This window comes from Bidens hawaiensis, unplaced genomic scaffold (genome assembly GCF_021521415.1).
Source record: "Bidens hawaiensis isolate Kalapana, Puna unplaced genomic scaffold, B.hawaiensis_p1.1 tig00007859_1, whole genome shotgun sequence".
Classification (NCBI taxonomy): domain Eukaryota; kingdom Viridiplantae; phylum Streptophyta; class Magnoliopsida; order Asterales; family Asteraceae; genus Bidens; species Bidens hawaiensis.
Genome location: NW_027491546.1, coordinates 220,150 through 245,858, shown reverse-complemented (window position 1 = coordinate 245,858; position 25,709 = coordinate 220,150). Strand labels below are relative to the sequence as shown.

The 25,709-nt window shown below is 34.0% G+C and overlaps 1 long non-coding RNA gene and 1 pseudogene across 1 annotated transcript in view; both read left to right on the top strand.

Moving 5' to 3' along the window:
* The window catches only part of LOC143636325 (uncharacterized), a 256,311-nt gene that overhangs the window by 119,676 nt on the left and 110,926 nt on the right, over positions 1 to 25,709 (top strand). The gene's annotated exons all lie outside the window — the stretch shown is intronic.
* LOC143636314 (UDP-galactose/UDP-glucose transporter 2-like) lies at positions 640 to 3,069 on the top strand (annotated as a pseudogene).

Genomic DNA, 25,709 nt, shown 5'->3' with positions numbered 1-25,709 from the left:
GTGATATGCTGTACCATATTAATTGTAGCGAGTTTGGTTTTTACCCGGAATTTTGTATCTACTTGATTATTATTGACGTGTGACCTTTTTGACATTGACTTTGGTTTATAACATTCTTCATGTACCTCCATAAAAAATGTGATTTTTTATATAACATTCTTCATATATTCCATTTTCTATTTGTTTATGTAGCATCGGTATTTGTTTTTCACGTGCTGGTTACGTATTCAACATTGAGTGACCGGTTCACAAGAATGTTTATTATTAGAATTAGAATATGTGATTTTTAATTTACATCCCTGCACTAGTTTATTAGCATGAATACAGGCTTCAATTCATCATGTGTATACAATATGAATATTCCTTCAAAAGAGGAGATGTTTTCTCCTTGTTTCAAGGAATCAATCCTCCATAGCCACACATCAAGAAATTGTATTGGATGGGAATTCAATTGGTCTTTTTGGTTTCTTTTCATTTCTCTCTCGGAATCCTAATTCCGAAACTCGATAGTTGTTTCCCTCTCAAACTCTTTCATCCGAAAACAATGTTTTGATGTGTTCCTCGTGCATGTTTTGCTCAAAAAGCTAAAGAGAGGCGTTCTCCTTTGTTGATCATTGTTATGCGCTCCAGGGTACGATAATGAAGGGTGAAGAACAAATAAGGACTTTGTTTGGGATCACGCTGACAGACAAACCAAAATGGCAACAATTCATCATTTGTTCTTCCGGTTTCTTTTTCGGGTATCTTGTTAACGGCATCTGCGAGGTTGGTTTTTTTATTTTCCTTCATGCCACAACCATCCATATAAAATCATACATTTATGCACACTTATTTGTGATTGCAGGAATATGTATATAACAGGCTTCAATTCAGGTATATAAAATACACACAAAATTTAAACCTCCTGCTTTAATAATACAATTATGCCATGCCACATATATATTTTCCAAAAAACATTGACATAATTTCGTTACAACTAATTCAGCTAAGGATGGTACTTCACGTTCGTACAAGGATTCGTATACCTAACGCTCCTACGTTTACAAGGATTCACTCCGAAACAAATGGTGAATCCATGGAAAATGTATGTTAAACTTTCTGCTGTTCTTATGGGTTCTCATGGATTAACCAAAGGATCATTGGCATATCTCAATTATCCTGCACAACTTATGTTCAAATCAACAAAGGTATTAAAACATTTTTAACATGCTATATCCAAATTTGTTGTTTTAATATTGAAACAAAATCTTATTTCATAGGTTTTACCTGTAATGATGATGGGTGCATTTATCCCTGGTTTAAGACGAAAATACCCTCCGCGTGAATATTTTTCCGCAGTTCTTTTAGTAGCTGGTTTGATACTTTTCACATTAGCCGACGCCAACACGTCTCCAAATTTTAGCATTTTTGGTGTTGTGATGGTTTCTGGAGCTTTAATAATGGATTCCTTTTTGGGTAATTTGCAAGAAGCAATTTTTACCATTAATCGTGAAACTACGCAGGTTAACCGTTGTTTTTCGATGTTTCTTGTGAGAAGAATATATAGAAAGTTACAATGTTTTTTTGTTTATATTCTTGTTTGGGATATGGGTTTTGAATCTTTTGATCAAACTTTTATGTTTGAAATGTTTTTCAGATGGAAATGTTGTTCTGCTCAACTGTTGTCGGAACGCCTTTCTTAATCCCGCCAATGGTTTTAACGGGAGAATTGTTTAGAGCATGGAAGTCATGCTATGAAGTAAGTTGTTTGGTATCAAAACAGTTTTGAGTTGAAACGGGTCAGTTTTAGTACGGGAAACGTGTCGGGTTGACTAGCAAATTATTGTCTTTTATTCGAATAATACATGATAACTTGTTAATTACAATTACAGGAACAATATATTTAAATTATATTCTAAATCTTTAATAAAAAAAATAAGGTGTGCATGAAACCGAACGAACCAATCCATAACCGAATAACCAAATTTAAACAAAAACCGATGGTTTGGCTTATGCTTTCATAAAAATCGAAGTTTCGGTTTTGCATGTAATTTAAACCGAAAATCAAACCTAACCAAAACTTATGGATTTTCATTCTTTTAATTTTATTATTGAGTGATTTATACGAATTTAATAAATGGTGTAACCAAAATATTTTAGTCCAAATGTATAATAATCTATTAGTTATTAATCTACAAAATAATTTAGGCCCAAATTCTTTATTTGGGCAAAAAGTTTTTTCAACCCAAAAAAATCCGAAAACTTATACCGGACAGCTTCACAAAAAACTCACAAGCCAAAACCAGCCCCATGTACACCACCAATATAAAACCAAAACAACCCATATGACTAAATTTCTTAATTTGACCCGAGATAAAACATAATCCAAATAGACCCATTTACTAAACGGGTCAAAATCACTAGTTATTGTGTTTATATAAAAGATCACACTTAATGGTCCATTTCAAATGTAATCCAACAAAGTTTTCAAAAAACTAAACTCAACTCTCATGATCATCTTTTTATTTATTCATTAATTTTCTTGATGTATAACATGCAGCATCCATATGTATATGGGGTATTGCTTTTTGAAGCTGTGGCCACATTTGTTGGTCAAGTATCTGTATTATCACTCATTGCCATTTTTGGGGCTGCAACAACCACTTTGGTAACTAACTATAACTTCTTTAGTTCCCACATAATATAAATAAATAGTTACATTGGTTAACTTTAAAGATTGGGATTTTACTGGGCATGATTGATTGATTGATTATAACTTTAAAGATTGGTGTTTTACAGGTAACAACTCCAAGAAAGGCGGTAACTTTATTATTGTCTTATATTATTTTTACAAAACCCATGTCAGAACAACACGCGGTTGGGCTAGTATTAATAGCCGCGGGTATTATGATGAAACTGTTACCGGATCACAAGATTCCTCAAAAACTTAGGTTTTCGGACGCGTTTGTAAAACAAGTAAAATCTTTTCCTAGAGAAGAAAAAGCCGAAGATCATAATGATGAAGATAGGCCTTCGGTGTAAATTTGTGTATGAAATGATTAAGGATAATGCTTATAGATTAAGCCTAAAGAAGGTTTTGCTAGGGATGTGAATGAATTGTGATGTAAAATATGTGGTGGTTTGCTCAATATGTTGATATTGGCTTTGTTTATATGAATATCTAGTGAGAAATGTTTGAGGTTTAATCGGTGAATATCTATTAGTATAATATAGGTATCCAGCACGTTGTTTCGTGCAGTTGGATTCTCAATTGTATCAGTAGAGTAGTTGAAGTGAATGTATATTATAACACTGATTAAAAATTTATAACGTCGGTCGATGTTCTAAAATTGTGTTTAAATTTTTATGATCATCTTGTTAGTTTTTCAGTTAATTATTTATTTTGTTCCAAGTTTAATTTGCGGGATATCTTTGGCTACTAATTTTCAAGTTGATCCGCATTTGAAACTCAAATGTATAAATAAATTTAGCAGTTAACTACATAAATTGCTAGTGTGGTAAGTTCATATTATAGACTGAACATTAAACCATTTTCATGTCACAATTGTGTAAATTTGTATCAAGTTCTTTATCCAGTCTTTTAAGACTCAATTGACAAAAGCCGCCAAAATCTCAAGCTAAACAAATGAAGTCCTTTCAAGATTATAATCAATATAGAATTAAAAGTGAAGAGGTAGGTCCCCCGCAAGACTCACCTTAAACAGGGACGTCTGCGCAGAGACCAACTGGATCCGCAGGACCAACCATGCTCAGAGACGTGACGTCCTTACGCGCAGTACGCAAGCTGGTCCCGCAGGAAATGCCTCCCAATGGTGAAGGACTCCGCCTGTCCCCGCAGCCTCGGATACAAGCCATTAGGGAAGGCCACCCGCGCAGCATGGCTACACGCACAAGGCACTTAGCTCTCGATCAGTGTCACCTGAAGGAATGAGCAAAGCCGGGAGCAATCCCGCACAGAGGCGGGAGGGGGAATACTCCCGCCCAAATAAGCCAGTCTATACTGAAGGATCTTTTACTGTACCTGACGAGGTATGGGCGAAAGATCTGATCAGAGATACGACAGCTCACTGATACAGTATGGCGAGCAGCATGCTCCTGTACTGTATCACTATTAGCCGCTGCCTACTCACCAACTACTGTCATACCACGTGCGTAGCCGGCAGTTGGTGGAAAGGGAATAGTATACAGCAGGCCTGGTCACTATCCGCCGCTGCCTACTCACCAACTACCAGCAAGGCACGTGCGTAGGCTACTGTTGATGAACAGGAACACTGTTGCAGCTGGCCATACCTCCTTGGAAACCTACCTTCGGCTATAAATACCCCAAATGGTATGATCATCTGGACACAACATTACATTATCTTATATCATCATAATATACCTGATATCTGCTCTAGCAATCTCTTAATATACTTTTATATTTAAAGAGCAATCTAGTCTGATTCTCACGCCGGAGGGTGGTCACAAGGAGGAACCCCCCCCTTCTCAGTGACGAGCTCACGGTGTCTGTTTTGCAGGTTATCAGAAGAACCATCTTCCAAGGGTCTAACCCCTCGTGGGAAACAGCTATCCAACCCCCAGGTTACCAGTAATCTGTCCGGGGTCCGGTTAGTGTTTCTTCAAAAAGATAATTTCTTTCTCTCTTGAAGTTAATGAATTGTTCACAAAATCGTATGATGCAAGCATACCTTAACAATTCAAAAGTTCATATGTTGATACTCAAGATTTGACGATCAAGATTTGAATATATAGACTGTTAAGTATTTATAAACCTTTCTAACACCAATAAGACAAACTAGCAAGTAGCTAGACAAAGTTATACATGTCCACCCATATAATGAAAACAAAACCTGACACGTCACCTATTACCCCCTTATAATGAATTGAGATTAAAAGTGTTCCACATTTCCCATGTTAACTTCGATCATTTTGATTGTTTTTTACCCACTAAAAACCTAACGCATTAATATACTCAATTGTGCTTCTTATGAAAACTTGTTTTCTTTCGAATATCTCTAAATTTCTTGCTTTCCATATGCACCAAATTGTTGTAAACACACCACATAGAACGCCCGCCACCCTTTTCGGTAAACGAGAGTATTTATGTATTTCTAGCAAGTCCCGAATTGAAAAGGCAAAGATAGTCAGGACCTTACACCAAATGTCAATAATACTCCAAAGCGATTTTGCGTATTGACATGACACCAACACGTGATCCACCGACTCGACCTCCTCTTGAATATCGAACACACAACCAAGTCCACCATAATGCTTCGTTTAACCAAGGAAAACAAAGTCGGGATTCATTCCATTTCCGCTCTCCAAGCTAATACCCCAATTCCCAACCTTTGACACTAAATTATTCCAATCATATACATTGTTACCCTCGACCTCTAAACTTTTTTTTTTTCAAAATAGTCCTTTAGACTTTTAACTAAAAATGTATCGTTGTCTTCCAACTCACTTATGTGAACAAAACATGACCGGGAAAAGTAAATCTACACCATACCTCATTATTATTAAAACCTTGTCTAAATGCGTTAATTTTGTCAAAACAAAAGTAATTTAATTAATTGTTTATTTGTTTGTTAGATTATTTATTTAGTATAAACAAAAGATATTTTGACTTGTCCTAATCATAGTACACTTTAACAAAGATGGCCTAATGCATGGTGCACTTTTCATCATGGTCAAAACATTAAAATAGGTTCTGCACATAAGAAAGAATTTGAAAGAGTTACCCAGTTTGTGTTTCTCAAAACATACATACTGGCATCAACTTTTTATCAAAACAAACCTGACTTTCATAAATATGAACCTATATTCACGTATCACCATCACAAAGTCAAAACATTTCTTTGTGATTTTAATCGGGTGAGACAACGAAGGTGAACGTGAAATGGTGACAAATAGAAATAAATTATCTTTGTAATGGTTTATAAACTACATAAAACAATATGTCACCAGCATTATATCAATTTAATACGGTATTTAACATTTGTTTTGCAAAAATTATATATAACTTTTGTCACAAGCTTCACAAAACTTGCATTGAACCATTTATATGAATAATCATTTATATATTTAAATGTATATATATCTTATGTTACTCCAAAAAATATATTAACCATGTAGTGATTCGTTTCATATTAATATTTACTCAATAATAATATGCTTGACATTATTACCGGGTTATCTTGACGTAGGTTTGTCTCTGGCCTAGATTAACTTAAATGAAATTTAAGTCTCTATCGCTCTACTTAAAAATCAAATATGAAACTTCATACACCTTAAAGTTTATAGGACGAGAAGCGGTTTTTTTGAGGGCCCTGATACTCAACCAAGCATTGAATAGACTATGTATTCACCTTATCAATATATCAAATCAACGGCTTTATACGCTAATATCAAGTTTAAACGTGTACTTGGAATAGTTGCTTAGTGTCTGATCTTTTGGGATCATATGCGGAAACGTTGTAATATTTTGTGTCTTGAGCATATAGATCCAACACATAGTAATTAAAGTCCTAAGATGACTCAAGGCTAGGGTTGCTGAAAAAGTTCTTGGCTAGTGGCTCCCTCGGAAGTAGCTTGAAAAAAGCTCGAACCTAAATGAACCGACTCAGCTCGATTACTAAACGAGCCAAGATTGAGCTACGACGGGCTCAGCTCGTTAGCTTAGATCGTTGGCTCGTATATATTAAACCATTAATGTTAATATATATATAATAATAATAGCACACCAAAATAAGAAAAATTAAAAAATAATACATATATTATGTCACTTGAGCTTTTAAACATTATAAAAAAGGAACAAAATAAATCATATGATGTTATAAATTCTCAAGTTCATAAATTTTTATACAAATCAATGTAAAAAATTTATATTTTAGTCGTTTATCATTTAATATCAGTATAATAAATAAATAAAAAAAATTAACAAGCTCGGCTCGAGCTTTAAACGAGATGAGCCCGAGCTTGATTTTTCAGCTCGATAAGGTTAACGACCCGAGCTCGGCTCGAGCTTTAATGAGATGAGCTCAAACTTGATTTTTTAGCTCGATAAAGTTATCGATCCGAGTGCGAACCAGCCCGTTTATGTTCGAGCTCAAGCTTAAGCTCTCCCTGGCTCTTATGGGCTCTATTATAGCCCTACTCAAGACATAGAGGATTGTCTAGACACAATACTAATTGTACACACCTCCAAACAAAAAAAAACTCAATAACAAGAAAACGAATATTTATATAATAGGAACAGAAACGTAATAAATTACACACAAAAATAATAAATTATGCACATAACGTGAATCGAAGGAGTTTGGTGAGGCCCAAACATTTTAAGCAGTGGTTCATGACTTCATGGTCAGGTTTATTAACCTAAAGTAAATTGTTATTGAAGAGGTAGGTCCCAGCAGAGCCCAGTTGGACCCGCAAGACTCACCTTGAATAGGGACGTCTGCGCAATAACCAACTGCTCCAGCAGGGCCCACCATGCTCAGAGAACCTTACGCGCAGTACGCCAGCTGTACCCGCAGGGAAAGCCTCCCAATGGCGAAGTACCCCGCCTGTTCCCGCAGCTGCGGATACAAGCCATCAGGGAAGGCTACCGCACTAACAGCAAGGCTACACGCACAAGGCATTCGCTACTTCAGTAGTCACATGAAGGAATGAGCAAGGCGGGAATACTCCCGCCTAAATGAGCCAGTCCGTATGCTTCTGGAAGGTCTTTCGTACTATACCTACTAAGGTATGGGCGGAACAGACAATTTGACCAGAGCAGCCCATGAACCAATCACAGGGTGACAGCTCACCGACAACAATACGAGGAGGAGCACCCTCTAGTACTGTTTGTCACTATTAGCCGATGCCTACTCACCAACCCTTACGATGGGACGTGCGCAGCCTACAGTTGGTGGAACAGTGCGTAGCCGGCAGTAAAGGAACAGTATACAGCCGACCTTTACTGTTGGCCGTAGCCTATCCACCAACCAGCATGGCCTGTGCGTAGTCCACTGTTGGTAGAACAGGAATACTATTCAGCCGGCTGTACCTTCTAGGAAACCTACCTTCGGCTATAAATACTCCAACACCTTGGAATGGTAAGATCATCTGATATCTCAATCTTATCTAGCAATCTCTTAATATACACTTATGTTCAGAGTAATCTAGTCTGATTCTCACGCCGGAGGGTGGTCACAAGGAGGAACCCCCCCTTCTAAGTGACGAGCTTACGGTGTCTGTTTTGCAGGTCCCCTGAAGACCTACCTTCTCTGCTGGACCTCATCCTCGTGGGAAACATTACTTAACCCCCAGATTATCTATAATCTGCCCGTGGGTTCACTTAGTGTTTCTTCAGTTATGTTACCTTTGTTAATTTCCAAAATTCTAGTAAGTGTTTTACGGTGAAAGTTTTACGGTGTTTGGTGCTTTGGTGTAGGCACTCTTTAAATTGAAACTTGCCAAAATCGTTTGCATCAAGAAATACGTTCGCACTTGCGTAGGAAGTACGTGACTTTCTTTGTTCACGCCGTAGAAAAGAAAGACGAAAGGAAGAAGATTCACGACATTTCTATTATTCGAGATTTTCCTGACGATGTATCCGGTTTACCTCCTGTTCAACAAGTCAAGTTTTGCATTGATCTTATACTTGGTGCAACTTCCGTGGCTAAATCTCATTATCGCCCTGCTCCATCAAAACATTTACTTTAATAAACATAAACATGTCAAACTTAATTATTTTAAAAGATATTGTCGCCGCTGCAGCATGACACATATTTCCTACTAGAATGCACACGCGCGCACACACACACGGGAATCTCTCGTCATCTTATGACATCTTTTATTATGGTGGCTTGCTTTTATGGCATAGCCTTTGGCTACGGGATTATCTCATAATCTTATGAGACGTCTTTTGTGATATAACTTGCTTAATTTATGGCATGGCTCCCGCCTATAGGAATTTTTCATCAACTAATGACACATCTTTTTCAACCATAGCTTTCTTTTATGGCATGGCTTCTGTGTGATGTACAAATATAAATTTAACCATAGAGTACCTTCGATTTATACCACCTTTATATTAAAAATAAAAATACCCATTCACACATTTCTTCTCATTTTCAACCCTCCCACTCCCGCATTCCAGCTTCAGCCATTAGAGGTCTGTTTCCAGCAAAATCATAAAGTGTTCTACATCATCCTACTGCATCAAGCTAGCTAGGTACATTTTCAATCAAAATCATATTACGAGATGATTTCTTGTAGATTTATTCATCACCCATATATATCAAAACCCACTTTAAAAGATTATATTTCAACAAGCACGTAGCTACTGATTTTGTTGCTTACAAACAGCTACCCTGTACAAACACACCTTTGAAGACACTAGTTTTTACGTTTCGCATTTTTCTACTTTATTCGTCAAGTCCACAAATTCATGACATAGCTTATTTTTTGGCAGTGTTTTAGGGGTGCAAGTGAGCCAAGCGAGCTCTTGAGCTCGGCTCATTTACCTTACACAGAGCTCGTTTCGAGCTCTATTTTCAAACCTCAAGCTCGAGCTCAGCTCGACTCGTTTACTATTTATCAATTACTTTTTATATAATTATAAATATTTTTTTCTATTATAATTTTATATATAAAATAATATATATTATTTAATTGTTTTTATTTATATATATATAGGGTAAGGATCTTAAGAAAACCATTTGAAAATTGAGAACTTTAAAGACACATTGAGCTACAAAAAAGAGTCAGGCTAAACGTACCCGCCTGGTTGCTTGTCATACCCCCCCTGGAAAAACCAACTTTTATATTACCCCTTGAAATCATATAATTAACAAATTAGCACAAAATTAAGGATTTCATATTTTTTTACAAGTTGCGTTTTCTTTTTATGATTCCGGGTGATCAGGTTTAGTGGGTTTAGGGTTTAGGGTTTCGATTTTAGGGTTCGGGTTTAGATTTTCGGGTTTAGGGTTTCGGGTTTATTTTGTAAAAGATAAAGAGGTAATATAAGGATATTATAAATATATATATTATTAAAATTCAAAAAAAGATATTACAAATATTTACAATATTAATACTAAAAAAATAAATTAATTGTAATACTTGATAGTTTTAATTTGATATATGTAGTGGAGATTATCAAGTGAAAAAAAATGTTTTATGGACTAATATGTAAATAAATAATGTTAAGAGCTAATTGTAATTTATTTAATAAGTTTAGAGGAAGGGGGGGTATATTTAGTAAAAATGGTGTAAGGGGGGGTACGTTTAGCAGCACCCTACAAAAAAACCTCTAAAAAATCTTTAAAAAAATCATAAAACGAAAAAAAATAAAAAATTTATAAAAGTAAAAAAAAACCAAAATTCTTATATTTAATCCCGGTTTCATAGAAAAAAAACACTTTGTATTATACACATGTGTATAATTTTATTTAATCTCTAGTATGTAATGTACACATATGTACATTATTATTTACCTTAAAGTGTACATATGTGTATAAAAAATGTGTATAAAAATAATAAATATTATACATATGTGTATAACTTTGTTAAATCGATATTTTTTCTTCAATTTTTTTTATTTTTTTTATAAAACTGGGATGAAAAATAAAAAATTTTGATTTTTTTTTTAGTTTTTCTATTTTCGAGTTTTTTTTTGTTTTATAAATTTTTTTATTTTTGTTAAGAAGAGTGTTTTTTGTAGGCTAAAACGATTCTCAAAGTTCTAAAATTTAAAATAGTTCTCATATGATCCTAATCTTATATATATATATATATATAGGATCAGGATCATGAGAGAACTTTTTTGAAATTGAGAACTATGAAAACCATTTTGAACCACAAAACAAAAATAAAAAAATCATAAAATAAAAAAAACACAAAAATCAAAAAAGTAAAAAAACTAAAATTCTTATTTTATCATCCTGGTTTCATAAAAAAAACTCGATTTAGCAAAATTATATACACATATGTATAATATATACATATATGTTAATTTACATGTTTTTTGTGTACACATGTGTATAAGTTAAGATACATGATATTGTACATATGTGTATATTATGTAACTAAAGATTATATAAAATTATACATATGTGTATAATACGACATTTTTTTTATTTTTTTTATTATTTTTTTAATGAAATCGGAATGAAATATAAGAATTTTGGTATTTTTATTTTTTTAATATTTTTATTTTTTTTTGTTTTATGATTTTTTTAAAGGTGTTTTTAATGGTCTAAAATAGTTCTCAAAGTTCTCAATTTGCAAAGGGTTCTCTTAGAATCCTTACCCTATATATATATATACATAAAAATCCTACGTGTCGCGATGTGGTCGTTTCCCCATTTTTTGGAGTCACCAGATTTGCTTGATTTTTAAATTGAGACTTCTCATGCATTTGACCCGAATTCACGGGTATGGGTCTTACCAAACCCAAATATTCCTTAAACGGGTTATAACATCTCATTAAATTAAAATTATTCTCACCAAATTATTGATGTGAAAATCCTATTAAATAGGATATATTAAAAATTATTACATAAGTGTTTTAAAAAGATATTATTTATAATTAATAAACAATTTTATAGTAAAAAAAATAAACGGGTCTTTGATCTCACAAAACCCAGATAACTTTTAAACCGGGTTATAACATCTTAGTTATTTGTGAAACCATTTTATCTTAAAAATCGAAGTATATTATAAATTTCTTTACAATAAATAGAATTAAACTCCAAAAAAGTATATAAATATTAATTATGAATAATGTAAAGCAGCCCCCGTAATACGTGAGATAAAAACTAGTATATATGTGTGTGTGTATTTATATTAATTGAAAATTGTTAAATATATATTTTAAAAAATTTTATAAATGACAGTCTCGTTTAGGCTTGCAAGTCGGCTCGAACTCGATACGTGAAGCTCGGGCTCGTTTACTAAACGAGCTTCCTTTTAGGCTCTAGCTCGGGTTGGGGCTCGAGCTCAATTCAGCTAAGCTCGATCGAGCTTTTTAACGAGCCGATCTCAAGTAGCTTGTGAGTAGTTTGGCTCGTTTACATCCCTAGTTGCTATGCTACCTCATGAAATATTTTTTTATATGTGGATCTTAGCAAAAGTGAACAAAACATAATTGAAAAAGCAAAACTCCTTACCTTATTATTTATATATTTATTGATTTTTTAAACCTTGTCTAATTGCTTTAATTTTGTCGAAACAAAAGCAATATAAATGCTTATTTGTTTTTTAATTTATTAAGTTATTTATTTAGTATATTATTTCCTTTTATCACTATATTTGATTCAACATAAATGTAATTTATAGTTAAAGGTTCTTTTTACACAGTAAAGTGTTTGATGAATGTTTTACTCAACAAGTAAATTATGCTTCATAAAAGTATATAAACAGTTTTATAACCAATTCAAAACCCGGAGTTCTAATAGAGTAATAGTTATTACATACCAAGTTTTATAGTCTTCTTGTACATGGTAAAAACTAACTGATATACCTTACATTTTAGTTGTTCTAAACTTGTTGTACATGCTAAAAACAATATTTTACATATGACAGTTAGTCACTGAGTGTTAAATAAATTTATTTGGATCCTCTAGTTGAGAAATTCCGGTTTTGCCACTAATTATCTATGTGGCTTCTTGTTTGATAGATGTTTCACAGATATATTACTATAATTTCATTGTATCTTATGTTCTTAAGTTGCCCTTTGCAACTTCACATTTTTTGTGCTTCACTATACAATCTGTTTTGTGTGAGATTTTACTATATATATACATTAGTTTGTGGAAGATCTTTTACGCTCTTACTGTTTATTTTGGTCATTGCCATTTTGTTGTTCAAAGTTCAATTTAAGTAGCCTCAACTCTTGTTCGATACATGTTTATCACAAGTATTTGTCGAATTTAATTTTATCGTATGTTGCAGTTCTGTAAACATTCACATTTAGACCTGCAACAACAGTAAAGATTTTACGTTTTTCTCGTGTAGCTTTTTAATTAGTTCCTTAATTTCTAGAAAGTAGAAACGGTTGTTAAGACTGTAAGACCATAATTTAGATTTACTAGAAACAAATTGAACTTTTCTGACTCAATTTATCATCAAACTCACCACTACAACTGTCATGCCTTTTCAAACTTCACCATGTGTATATGACAATGAAATACTACAAAATAACAGTGAGTTTGATCAAATTTCATAGAAATATTAATGTATCAAAACACACACTTATACTCAGTGGTTTTTGCTGGAATTTGTTGTTTATTAATGTGGCTTTAATTTTTTGTGTGCCAGAAGCAGAAACTATGGACAACAGGCCCACTGAAGGTGCAAGTGAAGGAAGGACACAGTGAGTCTATTTTTATTATTGATTTGAATAGGGGTGCAAATGAGCCGAGCTGCTCGTGAGCTACTCAAAATCGGTTCGTTAAAAAGCTCGATCGAGCCAAGCTTAATCGAGCCCGAGCTCGAGCTAAACTAAGCTCGTTTAATAAACGAGCCTGAGCCCGAGCTTCATTTATCGAGCTCGAGCCAGCTCGCAAGCCTAAACGGGCCTATCTTTTAAATTTTTATTAATATATATATTAACAATTTTTAGTTAAGTATCTAATTTTATAAAAAAATAAATAAATATAACTAAATAATATATATTATTTTATGCATAAACTTATAATAGAAAAAAATATAAAAATAATTATAATTGTATGATAAAAATAATTGATTAATAGTAAACAAGTCAAGCCCGAACCGAGCTCGAGCTATGTGTAAATTAAATGAGCCGAGCTCGAGAGTTTGGGCTCCGCTCGTTTGCACCCCTAGTTTTGAAATTCACCCTCTATATAACAAATAAAATAATATACATGTTTAGCCTAGTTCAGTTTTTAACCATATTACATTTATTATTATAAGTTTATTTTCTTTAATAACTTTTCTTCATTAAAGTTTAAAAAAATACTAAATGCACAGTATGTTAAATTTTCTAAATATACTAAATAACTTTTATTGTAAGTACGTTTCAGCGCAGGGAGAAATAACCTTTTTTTAAAGATTCGCCCGGGTGTTGGTGTTCATGTCACAAACTTGAACATGACATGTGTATTCATTGGTTGACATGAACACGACCCGCGTAATGCCTAAAAAAGTTATATTGTTTTCTTTTTCTGCATATTGATTCGTTTAAAATTTTAAACTTAATTACATGTTTTTCTAAACTAATCAGTTTTGGCATAAAAAAAGTACCCAAATAGGTAACGGATCAACCTGTGAACCGGTTCGGTTAACACGAACACGGCCCGTTTAGTTAAACGTGTTCGACCCGAACCCGTTTATACAAAACTCAGAACTTATTGTCAAAATTCGTACCCCTTTATTTGTGCTGATACATAACCTACTTTATTATTATTATTATTACTTTTTGCCAGGTTAAGCCCGGACCAAGCCGGATTTATCTACAGCATGGGTGACATTTATCCTAGTGTATGGGACACCAAGAAAGAGATTTGTTTATCATATGCAGCAGCGACCCAGATGACTATGGTCCACCGCATGAAAAGCGGGGATCATAGTATTGAGCTATCTTCCCAGGCACTATTCCTCAAAAATCCATGTTTGCTTGATTTGCAAGAGTATCTCACTAATAAAGCATATGGGCTTGAGAAAATGGATGCTCTAACTTTTCAATACATGGATGCTGAAAGATTCACTGTTGATGGGTTTAAGTTTTACCTGACTCCTGATACCATTATAAAGGCTTTAAAAAAAATTTCGGCCCGGGAGGGAAAAATATCCCATACTTGCCGGTTGCTACCGCTGCCCTCGCTACTAAAGATGAACCTTATGAGCAACCTGACTACTTTAACAAGGATGATCCGGGCCACGCGTTGGTGATCACGGGTTTCTACACCAAGGTTGATGATCCGACCGTTAAGGATCATAGCATGGAGGTCAGAAATTGTTGGGGGGAGAAATGGGGTAAAAATGGAAATAGTTGGACCACTATTGACCTATTGGAGGCTATTGCGGTACCGGAGTTTAATGATTAGTTTTCATGGGGTTGAAGCTGTTATGTTGTACTTAATTAATTTGACATGATCTAGTTGTTTTAGATGAATTTAAAGACACTGTATGTGATGTTTTTCTCATTGTTTTTAGATTAATTTGACTCATTGTTTGTTAAGCTTTCTCGTTGCTTGGCTCGTTTACAACCGAACCGAACTGAACGGCTGAAATTTGAACTGAGCGAAAAACGAAATGAGCCAAAATCTAATAGAGCATTTTTTCGATTAAACATCGGACGATTTCAACCATTATTTATTTATTTTTCACTTTAAAATTTTCAATAAGAAACAAGTATGAAGACTGTCAATAATATATTTTGTAAACAAATTAGTAGTTTTTAGAGAAACGTATAATATGTTGTAAAATTTTAGAAAAAAAATAATTAACGTGAGATATAATAAACATGTAAACAAACTTTTAGTATTCTGAAAGCTTGAATCGAAGTATCAAAATTATAAAATTGACGGAATATGAAATATTTAAAAGAGTTTAGAAAATTGTACTCTTATATATTATGTGTGTTGTCTATATATGTATATATTTTTTCATATATAATTATATATAAAGTAAATTAAAAATATTTGAGCCGAACCGAAACCGAACCGAGCAGACTTTTGCTCGTTGTTTGGCTCATTTACAAACCGAACTGAGCAGAGAGGTTGGTTTACAATCAAGCAGAAAAACAAACGAGCATTTCCGAGCGAGCGACGAACGGTTTGGACGGTGCTATATGGAGTCAATTTAACAACCGTTTTGTGTCTTCAATAATTAAAAAAAAGGTTGCATGGGAGTTGAGTCAACGTGAAGCCTCTTTGACAGAGTTTATAAGTTTTTTTTTTATCTTCTTATCTTTTTTTAACAATAATTTTTTTCTATTAAATTTAAAATGTATAAAGGTTTTGCCTTTGTCAATAAACCACCATCTTATTGGTTAGTTTAAAAGCTAAACTTGAAACATTTCAATAGCCAATTAGTTTTTTTTAATGTTGGTTCGATCCTGGGTTGACCTTGATGGGGGAGACGGGGCCGCCAACGACAATCCCATGAGTTACTAATTTTTATTTTATTTTTTATAGTATATATGTTAGGAATTCGGGTATTGCAACACACACACAAACACAATATAATCTACAAGAGAAAATATAAACAAAGATGAACACGCAAGATTTACGTGGTTCGAATATTAAAACGGATATTAAAACGTACTTCGGATTTACGTGGTTCCGTTTTAATATCCGAACAATCGAGCCTCCACATTAAACCCAACAATCTTCCACTTGGAGGCTTTATAATCTTCAAACCGCCTTCCACTGTGATCACTTGTACCTCTTGTAATCTTTTCGTTTTCCTAGTTGCATTTGCTAGGTGTGTTCAAAACTGGATATCCCGAGTTTCGGATAGTAGTTTTCAATATACGAATCCGTATCCGAAATTTCGGATATCCGAAGTATGGATATCCGAAATTCGTTCGGATATTAAAACGGATATCCGAATTAAAAAAAACTTAATTACTAATATAAATATTCAATAATGAATACTCTTGCATCGTCTTCAATAACACCAAGTTTTTCAAATTAATATTCTATTGAAGAAACACTGATCTATTCCCTTTGACGGGTCTTAGATCCAATGAGTCCACATGGTAGGATACGGATAACAACCAACTACGATATGAGAACAATTCCCGAAGTCAAGTGACAAGAACCTGCAAAACAGACACCGTGAGCTCGTTACGGAAATGACAAGGGGGGCGGGTCTTCCCGTAACCACCATCCGGCGTGAGAATAAGTACAATCATGACGGAGAAGATAAAGTACTTATGTGTATAGTAAGAGTACAGTGAGAGTAGATAATACCTCATGAAGGTTGAGAGAGTATTTTTAGCCGAAGGATGTGAGAAGATGATTGGGCCAGCTATCCTTTTCAGAAGATGCTCTTGTAACCACCTGGACACGTGTCCTCATATGATAGGTTTAGTTATACATTGCATGTGCATGCATAACAACCTGGACACGCGTCCTTATAAGATAGGTTGATAAATAACCCCTGGCCATGTGCACGGTTATAACGCCCTTGCCAGGTGTCCTTCGTTGGTTGGTCGAGAGATCACGTATTACTCAAGAAAGCATCTTGGTAAATCTTCTAGAGTGTAATTAGTAAATAACAGTTGTCCCGGGGCATCGCCTCTTGGTCATTTTGTGCGGACGGGTATTTCGTCTTGCGGATGACTCTTGAGGGTGCCAGGATGCTTCCGCATGTGTCATGTAGGTGTTTCTTCCTTAGACGGTTAAGCGAGTGATCCGTATGTTCCTCGGGTGTCTTTTTAGGAGCTCTTGGTCGACCCGCGGGTGATACTTAAAAGTATTTGGGTCTTTTTGGTACCCTACCTCTATAAGTCCCCCCAGCCCAGTGTTTCTTCCGCGTGAAATACTTTATGCGGGTGAAATTTTGGACTTAAGGGTGTTGTTTGGGATTTTTTCTGAAATCTGCAATTTGTGGTGATGATATTTTATATTGGATAACCATACAATAGTACAAGTTGACAGCTTTCAGGCGCGTGTGTTAGAAGATGTGACGTTTATGTCGGCTGTCACTGTACCCGACTGTTCACCTTTTTGCTTTTTCGAATTTCCCGCGTGACGTGGCGTCCATTGATTGAAGTTCGACACCATCTCTCCATTGTTCATATCCCATCACATTAATTGCGTCATCTCGAAGACCGGGGAACTTGGACATGGATCCGACCCGGATCCATTCCATGTTTCTTCATTGACGCCATCCGTGGGACTCGAACCCACGACCACGTGGTTCACTTTATTTACCAACTTGGCATTTCAGTAAATGTTTTGTTGTGATTCCCCAAATGAAGGTAATTTATTTACCAAATAATTGGCAAATTTATGAAGTATTATTGAGTTAAATGCTTGTTTTTTTAGTCTGTAATTTGATTGAATACTCATGATTATTAGTATAGAATCCTCCAAATGGTCACAACGTGTGCTTCAATCTGTATTATGGTAATCACGTGTTAAAAAACTAAAAAGTCCATCTAGTAATGAATTGTGAATAAGTTGTATTAAAGGCTTAAAACCAAATGTCATTAAAAATGTATGTCAAGCAACTAAAACACACAAAGTGATATTAAAAACCTAAATTTATGTGACATAAATATTAAATGCCACTATATATGTTGCAAAGAAAATATGGCTTATGCAAAGTGTTGTTAAATGGCTAAATTTTAGTAACACAAATAGTAAATGCCACTAATAGTGTGTGTCAAACAAATATGGCATAACAGGTGCCATTAAAACCTAGGTTTTAGTGGCACAAATGTGAAATGCTGCTAAAAGTGTGTCTCAAGCAAATGCGTCATACATAAAGTGTCACTAAAACAAAAAATAATGGCATACAAGCAAATAGACACTAAAAATGTGTGTCACTATATGACATTTTTTTTGTAGTGTAAATGATTTTAAAAAAATAAAAAATAGCGGAATGAGATTGAAACAAATTGTTTGGTTTAACGTTTTGAATGCTTTTAGTTAACTAATTTGTCTTATAAGGCATATTAAATTAAATATATTTAAATGTATAAAAAGTATAAATCAAATCATAAAATATATATATGAAGCATTTTGGTCTAAGTTATGGAAGAAAATATTGAAAACTAAATATTATGAGAAGTTATTGGAATATTTAACTAATCGATGTATATATATTTTAACAACGTACTTATAGAAAAAAAGAAGCAAAGAGTTTGGATTTTATGGAGTCATGGTAAATGACTTTTAACCGAATTAACTATTTATTTTTTTAAAAAATTAATGTGATAATGGAATATCCTTGAAATATCATTTTTTTTTCGAACGGTGACTTTCCTAGTGGTTGAATATTCAGCCACAGCTCTCGGAGAGAGCCCCAACCGCCCCACTCGGGCCAAGACTATGTTGTCTTAACCGGGCCCACGTTTGGCATCCGAGTTTGGCTAGGCGTTCCACGAGAAAATTTCGAGGCCCCTGCCACTTGACAGGAGTTGTCCGCCCACAAGAGCAAGCTCTCTGGGAAGGGACATTCTAATAGAAAACTCGTGTCGCCATCAAGATTCGAACTTGAGAGGCCAACCGATATCAAACTCTTACCCATCATTTGGCTGGCCACTTGAGCTAGTGGTTATCCTTGAAATATCATGAGAAGCATGATTAAGTTACAAATAATTAAAAAAAATAAAAAAATATATATTTCTATTAGGTTACATTATAATTAAGATATGAATTTTAAAGAATTTTTATAAATTTTAATAATAAATGTTATAACTGTATTTTTTTTAATGTGTATAACTTTATTATTTTGAATATAAACCATAATAAACACTTTAGTTTTGTACTAACCAACATGTAAAACTAACATAACTTGATTCGTTGTATTTGTAAAAGAATAAAATTAATAAGTTAATATAATATTGAAATTATGTAAATAACTGATGAAAACAATATTCTAGGTTTTAATACACTAAATGATTTTTGAAAAACGAAAATTGTGGAATGAGATTGATACAATTTTTTTGGTTTAACGTTTTGAATGCTTTTAGTCAAGTAATTTGTCTTATAAGACATATTAAATTAAATATATTTAAATATATAAAAAAGTGTAAATCAAACCATAAAATATATAAATCTGTAGCATTTTGGTCTGAGCTATGGAAGAAAATATTGAAAACTAAATATTGATATTCTTATTGCTAAAACCATTTTTTACTACACCAAAAAGGTCATATTAATAAATATCAAATAGTTCATATAGTAAATCGTTATACATGTGGATTATAATTAGAGAATTCTCCAATTTGTCTCCCTGGATAATATACTCATTCGATGGGTTTCCCCCTGAAAACGAAATTGCGAACTTTGGACCATCGTATTATTTGGGCGGGTCCATCTGTACCCAAACGTTAAATATTTCCGTTAAAGGCTGTTAAGATGGAGGGTGTTTTGGTCTTTTCACAAATGAAAGGTTGGTGATAAAAATGTGCCATTCTGTTTATTATTTTTTTTAAAGCTTGGAAAACCAGGTTGCCGCTAAAAATGGCTGTCCGATCACCAAGTATTATTTTCTTCCCTTGCTTCCACTGTAACCCGAACCCGAACCACCCACCTTCCCCTTATTTTCCTTTCTTCCTTACCTCCATCCTCTTCCTTACCCACATCAACTTCTCCTTCTTCCTCAACACTCCTTCTTCTTCATATATATATACCAACTCCCCATCACCATCTTCCATCATCAACACCACCCGAACCCGAACCATCTTCCGTCTCCGGCTCCTCCACCTTCTCCGGCCCACCGTCTCTGGCTCCCCGCTCCCGTCTCCGGCTCCCCGCTCTCGTCTCCGGCCCCGACTCCGGCACCCGCTCACGTCTCCGGCTCAAGCAACATGGTTTTAACATTGAACCTCAACTTCAATTGTGCACTTTTTGGACTCCCAATCCAACTCAATCTCCGGATTGAGTTCGGAACTCGTGAGATCATGGGTTGGTTGGTGGTCGATGTAGCCGGCCGAAACCAAATTAACTTCCACCATCGGTGGAATTTGGGGTCGGGTCTCCGGATGCTACCCATATAAAATCTCGAAGCTTATAATTCGAGTGAACTAATTATTATTATTATTAGGTATGTAATGTATGTGAAATCCCGAAATTTATAATTCGGGTGTTTTGATATATGTATTTTGTGTTCGTGTTATATAAATAAAAAATGTTTGTTTGTGTTAATTGTGTTCGGGTTGGGTTCGGGTTCGGGTTCGGGTTCGGGGGGTTTGGGTTTGGGTTCGGGGTCGGGTGGCGGTTGGGTGGTTTGGTTTTGGGCTCGGGTGGTGGTTGGGTGGTTTGGTTTCGTGTTCGGGGTGGTGGTTGGGTGGTTTGGGTTCGGGTTCGGGTTCGGGTGGTTTGGGTTCGGGTTCAGGTGGTTTGGGTTCGGGTTCGGGTGGTGGTTGGGTGGTTTGGGTTCAAAAAAATTGTTAAAATACGACCCGTTTCGTCGTTTTTTAACAAAAAGTTTGTTAAAATACGACCCGTTTCGTCGTTTTTTAACAAAAAGTTTACTAAAAAATGAGCCGGTTCGTCGTTTTTTAACAAAAAGTTTGTTAAAATACCACCCGTTTCGTCGTTTTTTAACAAAAAGTTTACTAAAAAACGAGTCGGTTCGTCGTTTTTTAACAAAAAGTTAGTTAAAATACGACCCGTTTCTTCGTTTTTTAACAAAAAGTTTGTTTAAATATGACCCGTTTCGTCGTTTTTTAACAAATACATAATATATATATACAGTATATACATACATATAGCATACATACATACAGTATATACATACGGTACATACATACTGTCAGTATATACATACAGTATATACATACATACAGTACATACATACAACATACATACATACAACATACATACATACAGCATACATACATACAGTATACATACATACATACATACATACAGGTACATACATACAGTTACATACATACATACAGGTACATACATACATACATATAAATACAGCATACATACATACAGCATACATACATACAGTATATACATACAGTACATACATACGGTCAGTATATACATACAGTATATACATACATACAGTACATACATACAACATACATACAGTTACATACATACATACATATAATACACACAGACATACATACATACTATTTTTAGGTGCTTAATATATATTACATATTGTGTAGTTTTACTAAATGGTAGCTTAGTTCAACTGGTTTGTGCTGTTTGTTGTTAAACAGGGGGTCGGGGGTTCGAACCCCACCCAATACACGAAATTTAGAAATTTAGTTTTAGGTTTAATTAAAGACTCAGGGGTAAAAGGGTAATTTCACCGTTTTTAGGTCAGTCAACTGACGGCAAGGAGTCAGATGGACCCGCCCAAATAATACGATGGTCCAAAGTTCGCAATTTCGTTTTCAGGGGGAAACCCATCGAATGAGTATATTATCCAGGAAGACAAATTGTAGAATTCTCTTATAATTATAATGTTTAAGATATATATAATAAGTATTCTACATGTTTGCAATATTTATACAAAATGGTTGGTGAAAATTAAGAAAAACACACATTTTCCTGATTTCAAATGCATATGAGAAAATTTTAAATCTAAGGTTGTGTTTGTTTTTACTTATAAGGTCTGCAAGGAATCTATGTCTGCGGGCGCGCAGACATAAGCTCTTGCAGAATGTTTGTTTTAAAAAAAATAAAAGATCTGAAAACTGCTTTTATGGTCTTAAAAAATAAGCTTTTTTCAGCATCTTCACACATCTTCACACTTTTTAACATCATACAAAGTACCAACACCAAATGTCCAACACCACCACCACCCACCGTTCGCCACCACCACCATCCATCGTCCGCTGCCACCACCACCCACCACCACCGTCCGCCGCCGCCACCACCCACCACCACCGTCCACCACCCATCGTTTTCTGCCACCACCACCCACCACCACGGTCCACCACCACAACCACCCACCGTCCGCCACCACCACCTTCAACCACTCACCACCACCACCATCAACCACCCACCACCACCACCGTCCGTCACCACCACCGCCACCACCATTCACCACCCACCGGTCCGCCACCACCACCACCGTCCGCCGCTACCACCATCCACCACCACCACGCCACCGCCACCACCACCACCACCTGCCACCACCATCCACCACCACCCACTGTCCGCCGCCACCACCATCTACCACCACCCCGCCACCGCCACAACCATCCACCACCACCGTTCATCACCACCACCCATTGTCGGCCACCATCACCACCACCCACCGTTCACCGCCTACCACAATCGTCTACCACCACCCACTTTCATAGTTCTTACACCGCTACCCATTATTTTAGCAGTCTACAAACGTTAAATGACTTTTATCTACAGTAATATATATGATAGGTAACTAATTTTCAGCTTATGCAGACGATTTCCAATTTATAAAACAAACAGTATTATATATTCAGATTGCAGACCTTCAGACCACATCTTCAGTTGCAGACATTAAATCAGATGAAATCAGATTGCAGACAATTTTTGTCTTCAAAAACAAACAACACCAAAATTTGAAACCAATCTTATATAAAAAATTGTGCATTGTTGCTCGAATCCCAGTTTAAAAACAATTTGTAGTTTCCTTACAAATTCAAATTCTTCAACAATAATGCATCTTTATTTTATTTAATTTGCAATTATATGTGACTTTAAAATTTTATTCTAATAGGTTTGCAACTTTAATTTTGATATTTCATTATTTTCTTATATCACAATTAATGTTAATGAATGAATTGGTAAGGATTTACATTTAATAAAAAAAATTGAATTCATATATTAAAATGAATTAAAAAATAAGGACTATGTATTAAAATGAGTTGAAAAAAAGGTGAGAGTGGCTAAGAGATTGATAAGTGGCAATAATTAGTATTCTTTTATTAGAATAGACTACGTTATTAACCCGTGTATGACACGGATGGAAATATTTAAATTTTTGAATAAACACATGTCATTTGAAAGGACAACATAAATTGTTATATGTTATTCGAGACGACAACATACTTTAAGTTGTAAATAATATTGGTACGAAAACCAATGATTGCAAAATACAAATATAAACCCAAACAACATTCAAATTACAATCTTTGAAAACATAATCAAAAGTTAAAAATGTAAAATTCATAAGCTACCAAAAAGACTTCCTTGGAAACCATATTTACTTTTTTTGTAACTTTGTCTTCCTTGTTTAATATAAGAATTTTTACACCACTCTTCGCTCTTGATAAAGCTACGTAGAGTTGTCGATGTGTAAACACCGGGTGTGTGAGATATATGTCAACTCTCGCTAGAGATTGATCTTGACTTTTGTTAATGATCATTCCAAAACAGAATACAACTAGAAAAAACTACATTCTCTTCAATTTAAATTAAAGTTTCTTATCTGAAAGTGTAAGACCATAACGAATTTTATAAGTGCGATAAGCAGTATTAGTACCTAAAATAACTTTTACTACAACAAAACGCTTACCCAAATTAATTACTCGCAATCTAGTTCCATCACACAAACCGTTCTTCTGATCCATATTCCTTAATAACATTATTGGCACACCGACTTTTAGAACCAATCTATGAGTCAAAATAATTTTGGTCTTTTTGATTTTATTTAGCATAATGTTTTTTTGAAAAGTTTAGTTCAAATTAAAGTATAAAAAAAATAATTGGTATGATCTTACTTAAAAACCAAAAAAGTGATTTATATATGGACCACAATTAAATTTGTGAACTTTCTTGCAAAGTATGGAAATAATACAAATTGAGTTAACCAAATATAAGTAAAAAAAATAATTGAGAAATATCTTTGCGCCTGTAATTAACATAAATTGATTTGTATACACATCTTTATTAAAACATATATTTTAATTGGTTTTAAGAAAATAAAATAGTGTTGGTTAACTGAAAATTTTGTTTCATATCATTTTAAAAAAGAAAATAGAAAAATGAAAAGTGTAAGCATATATTCAATGTTATTTAAAATTTGTTTATCAAAAAGGTATAATATAGTTAATAATAAATATATTAAAAATCGTTTATAATTTTCTGTTATAAGTGCCTAAATTTTAGTTAATAGCATATTAATTTTATTTACTATATTTTAGTTAATAAAAAATTATATTTAAATATAATATAATGTATTAACGCGTTTAAAATAAAATGTTACCGTTCAAAATGCTAGTAAGTAGTTCAAAATACTACAAAAGAGTTCTCAAATTCGATTCTTAAAAACAGAAATAAATAAATGTATAAATGATTGAAATGTATCATTAAAATTAAAGATGATGATTATTTAGCACAAATAATCAATTATAGTGGATATCTAAGATTATATGTGTAAATACAAAGACGATTACAAGTAAACTAATAACCCACACATTAGTCTCGTTTATCCAAACAATATAAACTTTGAAATGAATGATAAAGTTTGTATTGCGAATCTCTTGGACTTGGCTGCTGCAAATTCGAATTACTTCTAACAAATGTCAAACTTGAATAAATATATAGTTAGTAACTTACCATCAAGAAAAAAATCGTTTTTTAATTAAAATGTCCAACTTTTAACTTTAAAATGTCATATTTGTTTCGGTAAATTATACATATTCCATACACTTTCTTTTGAGCTACTTTCATATAGTTGGTTGCAACCTAATAAATTATATCTCACATTACGTGAATACTAATATCAGATCGTATTAAACATTAAAGAAATAATATTAGACATTAAACATAATTCATAATGTATGATTAAATGTGACTTTTATTATTTCATAGTTCAAATAACCTAGGTGTTATAGAAAACATTAACAGTCAATCATTTAAATTTAAAATTGTTTTGAATTCGAATTTGAAAACTATGTATATTTTAAAAACTGTTTTGAATTTGAACTCGAATTGAAAACTGCTTTTGATAATTCCTACCCTACAACAGTCGATGATAAAAATTTACGTAAACATAACAAATAAATAAATATGAAAAGATGTTATTAAGCTTACTACCAAATGTAATTTTGGTAATTG